Genomic DNA, 8,239 nt, shown 5'->3' with positions numbered 1-8,239 from the left:
CTTACATAGTAGATGGGCATCTGGATGCCTTTTCGTTCTACTAGTAAGACTGCCCCGGTTGCTCTGTCTGTGGCGGAGAGGTAGAGAATTAATTCCTCCCCCATTTCTGGTGCTGTGAGCGTTGGGAGTTCGATCAAGCGTGACCGAATCTCTTGAAAAGCTGCTTCCGCTTCTGGTGTCCAGCGGAAGTGCATTTTCTTCAAGCAATTTCTCAATGTTTACACGAATGGGAACGACCTATCCGCATGGTTTGCCAAAAAGCGGTTAAGTGCGACTAGTCGTCCATTCAGTGTCTGAGCCTGTTTGATGGTAGTAGGTGATTCCATTTTCATAATGGCTTCGACCTTTTCAGGATTCGCTCTGAAGCCATCTTTGGTAACGATGACTCCTAAGAACTTCCCTTCTTCCATCCCAAAGGAACACTTGCTCGGGTTGAGCTTCATGTTTATTTTTCTGAGCGTGTTGAAAGTTTCTTCGATGTCAGTCAACATCGCCTCTGGCTCAAGGCTTTTGATGACCAAGTCATCCATGTAAACTTCTAAGTTCCTCCCGATTTGGGCATGGAACTCTTTGTCCATCAGGCGTTGGTACGTGGACCCAGCATTCTTAAGTTCGAATGGCATCATTTGGTAACAAAATGTGCCATCGGGCGTCCGAAATGCGGTTTTGTCCTGATCGTCAACGGCCATGTGGATTTGATGGTATCCCTTATACGCATCAAGGAAGCATTTAAGGCGCAACGGTGCTAACAAATCTACCTTAAGGTCAATTTCGGGTAACGGGTAACAATCCTTAGGGCATGCTTTGTTTAGGTCTTTAAAATCTATGCACATGCGCCATTGTTTGTTGGATTTCGGTACCATGACGGGATTTGCAACCCATGTTTGATATTTACTAACGCGTACGATGCCTGCGTCAAGGAGTTCCTTGACTTGGGTTCTACACGCGTTAGCATGTTCCGCACCCATTACGCGACGCTTTTGTATGACCGGCGTAAAAGCCGGGTCACACTTGAGCTTATGCTCCGCCTTACTTCGGGGTACACCGGTCATGTCAGCTGGTGTCCACGCGAAGATGTCAGCATTTTTTTGCAATAAGCGTTTGAGTAAGGTGCGCGTGGGATTAGTGATCGTTGGGCCAATGGTAACGGCCTGGTCAGAGTGCTTGCCATTAAAAGCCCATTTTTCCGGCTTAGTAATGGTTGGTTTAGCCATCTTTGGTTTGGGTTTAGATGAGACAGACGCAATGCATACCTGGGGAATACCCGTGATCATCGCGACACCCTCAGCTATTGGCCATCCCATCATGCCATGGACCGAAGACACCACGGCATTAAATCTTGCCATCCCATCTCTCCCAAAGAGAATGTCATATGTGTGGTGTGGCTTACTCATTACGACGAAGTCCACGTCTTCTACGGGGAAAGATAGGATACCCAAGGGGGTGTTTGTGCTGCCATCGAACCCTTCCATCGAGGCGTAAACCGTTTCTAGGCGTTCTTCGTCTTCGTCGTCTAGCTTGTCGAAGAACTGCCTGTACATGACCGTTGACGAAGCGCCGTTATCAGCAAGAGTGCGGGAGGTGATGTAGTGCCCCAGCTGGCTTTTGATGACTATGGGGCCTTCTTTGTTGGGCCCTCCTGGCACACGTGGGAAACACACTTCAGCTTCCTTCCACAATTGTAAAACTGGTTAAACTTCAATATTTGCAGCTTTTTTCCAATAATCTCAGTGGAATAATCCCACCCGAGATCGGAAATTTGACTTCATTGACAAAACTTGACATTAACACCAACCGGTTTAGTGGTGAGTTGCCTCATACTCTCTCTAATCTTTCTAACCTGGTGGCTCTTTCAGTGTTTAACAATGATTTCACAGGCAGTATTCCTGCAGATTTCGGCAAGAACAATCTGTTTTTAACAAATGTTAGCTTTTCAAACAACAGTTTCTTGGGTGAACTCCCTGCAGAACTTTGCAGTGGTTTTCAGTTTGATCAGTTTACTGTGAATGGCAATAAGTTCACAGGCTTATTACCGGATTGCCTAAAAAACTGCACGAACCTACGTCGGTTAAGGCTGGATGGAAACCAGTTCTCAGGGAACATTTCACAAGCATTCGGTGTGCATGCTAATCTCACTTACATCAACCTCAGTGACAATCAATTCACAGGTGAAATCATTCTTGATATTAAAAATTTGGTAAGCCTAGCCAATCTGGAAATGCAAAGGAACAGAATCTCAGGAAAACTCCCACCAGAGTTTGGAGATTTGCAACGCTTAGGCGTCCTACGACTAGAATGGAACCAGCTGTCTGGTGAACTCCCTAGTGAATTAGGGAAATTAAACAATTTGTTCACTTTCAACCTCGGCAACAATCGGTTAACCGGACAAATTCCTCAAAGTATAGGTAACTTAACTAATCTCCAAGTTCTTGATCTATCTGAAAACAATCTAAACGGAAGCATACCAGCAACAATCGGAAACTGTGCAAGGTTAGCAAGCTTAAACTTAAGCAACAATCACTTATCAGGTGAAGTACCATACCAGATAGGAAACTTATTCCAATTGCAGTACCTACTAGACCTAAGCAGCAACTCGTTCAGCGGGCGAATCCCTAATGATCTATCAAAGCTCAACACACTCCAAACTCTAAACCTCTCACACAACAATTTCTCAGGTCAAATTCCTCAATCACTAGCTACCTCCATGATCAGCCTACAATCAATCGATCTCTCGTACAACAGCTTATCAGGCCCGATTCCAGACGCCGGTGTGTTCAAACACGCGCCGACAGCGTCATTCACCGGAAATCCAAATCTGTGTGGATCTGATAAAGGATTAACCCCTTGTAACATCAAAACCATACGGAACAAATCCAGAAACAATAAACTTATTATTATTGTGGTTATCATACCAGTGCTCACATTCGTTGTAATCGCAACGGCGATTGTGATCTACTGTATAACTACTCAACGAAATCGCAGATCAAACCTTAGCAATGAAGATACAACGAGTAATACCACAATTAATCACTCAGAACTAGTAGTTTGGGAACGAGATGGTAGAATTACGTTTTCCGATATCGTGAAAGCCACTGGAAACTTCGACGAGAAGTACTGCATTGGAAGAGGAAGCTTCGGAAACGTGTACAAAGCAAAATTGCCTACCGGACAGACCGTGGCGGTGAAACGGATGAAAACGACAAACTACGGCGACGTTCCAGCAGAAAATAAGCGGAGTTTCGAGAACGAGATACGGGCCCTAACGGAAGTCCGGCACCGGAATATTATTAAACTCCATGGCTATTGTTGTACTTTAGACAGGATGTATTTGGTTTATGAATATTTGGAGAATGGTAGTTTGGGAAATGTTTTTTACGGGGCGACTTCGAAATTAGATTGGACTACAAGGGTTAAGATTGTTCTGGACCTTGCGCACGCATTAGCGTACTTGCATCATGACTGTAATCCTCCGATTGTTCATAGGGATGTGTCGAAAAACAATATTTTACTTGAGTCTGACATGGTTCCCCGACTGTCAGATTTTGGGACTGCTAAACTATTGGACCCGGACTCGAGTAACTGGACAGGGGTTGCTGGATCCTATGGTTACATGGCACCAGGTATATTTCTACAAACTAGATTATCTTATTATGATTATTAATGCTATAGTTTATATCGTACGCTTAAACATGTTCTTTATGTTTCAGAACTTGCACTCACAATGAGGGTTACAGAGAAATGTGACGTTTACAGTTTTGGAGTTGTCACTTTTGAGATTATGATGGGGAAACACCCTGGGGAGTTTTTAACATCTCTACAATCAGCAAACCCAACCTCAGCATCCCCTGATGATTTTGTTCTGTTGCTGAAAGATATCCTAGACGAAAGGCTTATACCTCCCACGAACGAAGAGGCTCAACAAGTTTTGCTTGTACTTAATATTGCTCTAGCATGTACTCGCGTATCACCCGAGTCAAGACCTTCAATGCGTAGCGTCGTCCAAAAAATTATCAACTAGTTCTCAAACAAGTGAGCATTTGAACAAGATTAAAGTGGATAAATCATCAAGTTTCCAAGAATAGAAATTAACATCTATATTATTTAAATCATCGTACATAGAACATGTGGTTAAAATATAAATTTTTGTTCTGTCATTTTTTTTTTACAAAACCCTTCAACCCTTTGAGTGAAATACGGCAAAAAGAAGGAAAATCCACGAACCGACCCCATCATCTCAATACATAGAAATTGTAGTTGTCATAGCATCTAAAACCAAATGGTTCTAGCATCCCACACTTATGCCATATGCATACACTTTAACTCCAGGGCCGGCCCTACAGCTTTAGGGCCTCTAAATAAATAAGGCCTCTGTTTTTTATGTAAAAAAAATTGATATATATAATATAAAAAATATATATTATTTATTATACAATTCATAACTAAATACAAATGAGTACTTAGAACACACGCATTTCGCTGGGTTTGTGCCGTATAATTGATTAAGTTGATTAGATGTTGAATGTAGTTGTAGAGTCGTAGTTATTACACTGTAATATAACTTGATCAAATTCAACAAGTTAAGCCTACATGCTCTTGGAACTTGAACAGCGAGCGTAGCTATAATTCTCAATGAAAACTGCATATAAATGCACAAGCAAATAAAAACTAAACATGAGAGCACATTTATTTACATTGAAAATCCAAAAAATTTATACGAGTGAATGGAAATGTAGATGAGTGACACATACTATAGAATTAACATTGACAAAGCAGCGATTAAAGAGGTAACAGAATGCAGCAAAAAGAGAATGAAACTATGCTAAGTCATGTAATTTCAATCTAATCTAATACCTATTATAGTAATCAAGTGTATTAAATAGCAAAACTACAGCAGGCAGACAATACACTTTGGGTACAGTAAATGATAGCAATTTCACCTGAAATATATAAACCCTAAATTGGATAAAAAAAAAAGAAAGAAGAGGAATAGTACACGGAATGAATTTGAATGAGATATGATGATGATAACTTACTTATGAGTAAACAACGGAGGCAGTGATGATGATTGTTGTGGCCGGTGACTAAACCCTTGATTTTGCCGGTAGTTGAAGAGTGGCATCGGAAGCGTGTGTGCGCCTGCCAGCTTGAGTGAATGGAGAGATGAATTTTATTTATAAAAAAAAAAAACCTGGCTTGACGGTTAGCTTGAGTACTCTGAAAATGGGTTGTACGACTTATGACTTAACTCTATTCTAAAAATAAGTTGGTTGTGGCTCAATGGTAGAGCAATCACTTTATAAGTGAGAGGTAGGGGATCTAATCTCACTACCATCAACTTATATGGGAGATATGAGGGATGACCCTGGCTTGCCAGGTTTCGAGTTCTGATCTCACCCGGGTTTACCGGCTCCTCGCTGTCGTGCCGTTTGGCGGGCGTGGGGGTCGGGTTTTATCCGGTGAATCCCTCAACAGGTGGACCGCTAGGGGCTCCGTCCGTCCGGACTAGTGGCCGGCTTGGGCTACCTTTAGCCAATGGGGGCCGCGTACGGGATACCCGGCGTTACTTAGTTGGCCGTTCCAAAAAAAAACTCTATCCTAAAGTGAGGTTTCGAACTTAAAACCTTAAGACTTATTTATTAAGCTAATGACATTTTTATTCTATTTTTCTCTTAAGATGTAGTTTTGTTTTTTCTCTTATATGTATAATAAAAATCTAGACATAGAGTGACATTTTCTTTTTCCACGTTTCTATATAAACTTTATCAAAAGTCGAATTGTATTCAAGAAAGAAGAACTTTTTTATTTTGTTTTCTAACAAAATTTATATCTTAACACATGCATTATACATAGTCAGACCGTAAAAAATGACAACAAAGCTTCATGTGGTTAAAACAATTTGTTTTATCGAATATAACTTTTATATATGTTTTTGAGACTCATAGGTTAATCACTAATCCTTTAACACCAATCAGAACAATTCTACACCAATCAAAACAATAATTGTCTTAGTTCTTCCACCTCCTCCACATTATTAGCATGTCTCGAGCACCCCCATACCCCCAAAACTTTGCAACCATACATCACCAACCTTTCGGCGACCGAGCACCACCACTTCGTGAGCATTGCTAGATCCGTAAGGAACCCATCCCCCCACCCCACTCCTGATCGGGGATATCATCTTTTCCCATGTGATCTAACTTAATTTTCTTTATCTTACTTACCGCCGGAAAAAAAAACGACGTGTTGGTAAGGAATTCAAAATCGACTCACCTTCCCACGTTTCTGAAACATATCCACTGTTGGTTCTTAATCAAACTCATACCCCCCCCCCCCACACACACACACACCAAAATCTTCAACCTTCATCCCACGATGGACAAACGAATATATCCCCACTCTAATGTTAATAATCCGGGTCAATTCCGACTCCTCCCCAATGGCGGCTATTGTTCCAAAGACTAGCCACTTTGCAAGATTTTCATACCCAAAACCGCATAAAACACCTAGGACCCTCTTTAAATTAATCACATTCACTAGGTCCCATTCCCTGAGAAACATAACATCATCCGCATACATAAAGTGAGAAAGTACCGGTCCATTGTGACCCCGTTTTAAATAATGAAAAAAATTTGCAGAGCACGCTGCCTTCATTAACGACAGCAAGCCCTCCATAGCAAAGACATTTTGGAGATCGCCAATACATTTTTCCCCTACTGTATTATTTATTATTTTTTGAAATATATAAAAGATCAAATTATCAAATTACAATAGAGGGACGACAACAAGTTAAGCCGCAATTCTCTTTGTATAAAACATTACCATCCAACAAGTAAGCTGAAAAAGTCAAAGGTTAATTATTGATTAGCTTTTACATATTTAAACTATTTTATTTATAAATATACAAACATATTGCTGAGGTTTTTATATAGATTTAACAAAGTCTGGCGACTTTATTGCAGAAGTGCCTGCATCGCGGGAAAAAGAGTGCCAGGAAGAGGCTCAACCCTCTCCAGCACAAGACATCAATGATGTCTGGCGACTCTACACTGATGGAGCAGCCAGTAACGAGGGTTCAGGCGCAGGGCTGAAACTAACCAACCCAGCAGGCCAAGAAGGCCAAGAATACACTTACGCTATTCGACTGGATTTTCCAAGTACGAATAACGAAGCCGAGTATGAGGCATTCTTGGCTGGGCTGAGAATTGCGCGTAAGATGGGAGTGAAAAACTTGGAAGCCCACGTGGATTCCATGTTAGTAGCCAATCAAATCAACGGGACGTACACGGCCGTGAACGATACAATGGCCCTGTACCTCGCACAAGCAAAATCCCTTATGCGCGATTTCAATGACTGCAAAGTCATACACGTCAAGCGAAGTGAAAACAAATCTGCGGATGCGTTAAGCAAGCTTGCATCATTAGCCTTTACCCACCTAGGAAAGGATATCCGCATTGAACTCCTCGAGACACCTTCGGTCCCGCACAAGGAAATTTGTGTCATCCAAACCGGCACGGAAACGTGGATGACACCAATAATAAAATACCTTGCGACAGGTACACTGCCAGAGTCAAAAGGAAAGACAAGAAAACTACGCTGTAAAGCACTGAATTATCAACTCATCGATGACATTCTTTACAAGCGTAACTTTCTTGGCCCACTTTTGAGATGCGTGGACAACCAAGATGCTGACTACCTCCTAAGGGAAGTACACGAAGGCATCTGTGGAATACACGCAGGTCCCCGCGCTGTTGTAGCTAAGCTAAACAATGCGGGATACTTCTGGCCGGGGATGCATACGGATGCGCTGGCATACATCAGAAAATGTAGGTCTTGCCAGCTCTACGCACCCAACACGCACCGCCCGAAGAATGAACTTGTTCCAGTCACCTCTTCATGGCCATTTCAGAAGTGGGCCATCGATGTGACAGGCCCATTTCCTACAGCAGTAGGAAATGTTCAGTTCCTAGTGGTAGCCATCGACTACTTCACCAAGTGGATAGAAGCAAAACCTTTAGCCCAAACAACCGCGAAAAATATCAAAAAATTTATTTGGGAATTTATTATTTGTCGTTTTGGACTTCCACAGAATTTGGTGAGCGATAACGGCACCAACTTTGCTGACAAGAAGCTACAACAGTGGCTGAAAGAACTTCAAATCACCCACACCTTTACCTCAGTGGCACACCCGCAAGGTAATGGTGAGGTGGAAAGAGCAAATAAGAGCATCGTCGAAGGCATA

At 42.0% G+C, this 8,239-nt stretch overlaps 1 pseudogene; it reads left to right on the top strand.

Moving 5' to 3' along the window:
- The first annotated feature begins 1,140 nt into the window (after window positions 1-1,140).
- Window positions 1,141-4,082, top strand: LOC143612744 (uncharacterized; annotated as a pseudogene).
- Window positions 4,083-8,239: the final 4,157 nt, after the last annotated feature.

The sequence above is a fragment of the Bidens hawaiensis genome, unplaced genomic scaffold (genome assembly GCF_021521415.1).
Source record: "Bidens hawaiensis isolate Kalapana, Puna unplaced genomic scaffold, B.hawaiensis_p1.1 tig00035468_1, whole genome shotgun sequence".
NCBI lineage: Eukaryota > Viridiplantae > Streptophyta > Magnoliopsida > Asterales > Asteraceae > Bidens > Bidens hawaiensis.
Note: the sequence above shows the minus strand (reverse complement) of the source record. Positions and strands in the feature narration are given on the sequence as shown.